General features: G+C 27.4%; 1 protein-coding gene across 1 annotated transcript in view; it reads left to right on the top strand.

The window, feature by feature from the left end:
* The window catches only part of LOC106688185 (splicing factor YJU2), a 10,734-nt gene that overhangs the window by 4,523 nt on the left and 4,211 nt on the right, over positions 1 to 2,000 (top strand). The window lies entirely within an intron of this gene.

A 2,000-nucleotide genomic window follows, 5' to 3' on the forward strand; every position in this document is an offset into this window, starting at 1 on the left:
AATCTGCTCAATGTGGCCTTGACAACATACCGCCATCTTGGTTTTTTGTATCACGAAGTTATTATAAACAATGAAACTTGGTTAGTTTGCTTTTTGGATAAACAAAACAAATGAATATTAAAATGATACATAAAATAAAACATATTAAAACCATTTATACATCAAAATATACTATTTACTAAAAAAGAGCATATTACAATATATACATTGTAATAATTTTTAAAATTATTAAAAATAAAATAAAAATAATTTTTATCTTTTTCAAATATAAAAGATCATTTGAGTTCAAATTAAGAACTTTACTACTTAATGGATAATAGAATTTTATTATATAAAGAGACTCTTAATCTCAGGGCGGGTTACTAGCAATCAGAAACAGGCATTTACTATAATTACAATTAATTAAATTAAAATCTATTTCACACATGTATCTATTTTTATGCATACAAAACTAACCAAGTTCACCATCTTCCTTTGATGATCCCTGGTATCTTCTTTGTTTTCTATTGTTCTGTCCTAGCGTACAAAATGGCTTCCTTCTTGACATAAATTGATGAGGACCTTCTCATCCTGAAGACATCCTTTCTCTTCTCTGTCCACACAACGAATGTTCCCTCCAAAACCAAAACCTGCCTCGAGGTTACATGTAAACATCGATTGTCGCACAACAGTTAGGGATTTTTCCAAATGATTTACTTTCTGAATATTATTCATTAGCACTATTTCTTGATTTCTATTTTTCCTTTAATTTTCTATATTTTCAATTACGAGGGGACGAGTTAAAATAGTTTTTATGATATTTAAATCTGCTCAACGTGGCCTTGATTCAACGGAATTGTTGACTGAAGAATATGTACCGCCATCTTGGTTTTGTTTTGAATCACGAATTTATTATGGACAATAAAAATTGGTTAGCTTGCTTTTTGGATGAACAAAACAAATGAACAATATTAAAATGATACATAAAATAGAACATATTAAAAACCCTTTATACATCAAAATATACTGTTTACTAAAAAAGAGCATATTACAATATATATACTTTCAAGAGCTTTGAGCATCCTTGAAAGAAGAAATAAAAATGAAATAGACTCGTCTGAACACTATTATAGCTGTTTTTTTTATTTCGAAGATCTTTGATCGACCGTGCGTAATAATATAAAACTATTTATTAGGAGCCAACATTATCTTTTAGTGTCTGCCCATATTTAATTTTTTTTTTTAATTTCCTTATATTAAATTTATATCTTTACTTTTGCATTATTTTGTATCTAATTGCTTTCAAATGTAAATTATTTGTCAACCGCCCATATTTTTCCACCCCTCTATCGTGTTAGTTTTTCTTATCCGCCTTCAGCTTATTCTTGTGTTTACCTCCCCCTCTTTTCAGTGAGGTATGTGTCCTACTTTGTTTATTATTTTCCTTTTTTTCTTGACCTCTATTCTTATTTCCCTTGTTTTTCATCTTTTAGTGTGTACTGTATTTTTATTTCTTTTCTATCTCCTTTTTATTTTGTAATTATTTCCGTTTTCATTAATTGTCTAATACTTTTTTTAAATTCTTGTTTATTTACATTATTCACTGTACATCTTATTTTTTTAAAATAATTCTTTGTTCATTTTTATATAAACTTTCACATAATCTTATTTATCCACACTTTAGTTCACTTTATTACTTCATTCTTGTTGTTAGAATCTTTTTTAGCCTCGATGAAGCCCTGCTAAGTGGGATGAAATGTTGTCTCACAACGAATAGTTAAATTACTTTTTGAATTCTTTTAACCACCACCGGACCATCTTCCTTTTATATTTTTTTTATTTATTTATTTTTTCAATAATTTATTCCTTATTTCACAGCTTTACTGTTTTTTTCACACCTTTTTCTATCCACTTTCAAATCATTCTGGTATGGTATTTTTGAAGATATATTGTGTTAAATTATTGTCCAATGATTGTTTTACTTTGTTAGAATAGTTAGTTACTCCTTTAATATGTATATA

The sequence above is a fragment of the Halyomorpha halys genome, unplaced genomic scaffold, assembly GCF_000696795.3.
Source record: "Halyomorpha halys isolate HHAL.00 unplaced genomic scaffold, Hhal_1.1 Scaffold1.1, whole genome shotgun sequence".
NCBI classification, from domain to species: Eukaryota; Metazoa; Arthropoda; class Insecta; order Hemiptera; family Pentatomidae; genus Halyomorpha; species Halyomorpha halys.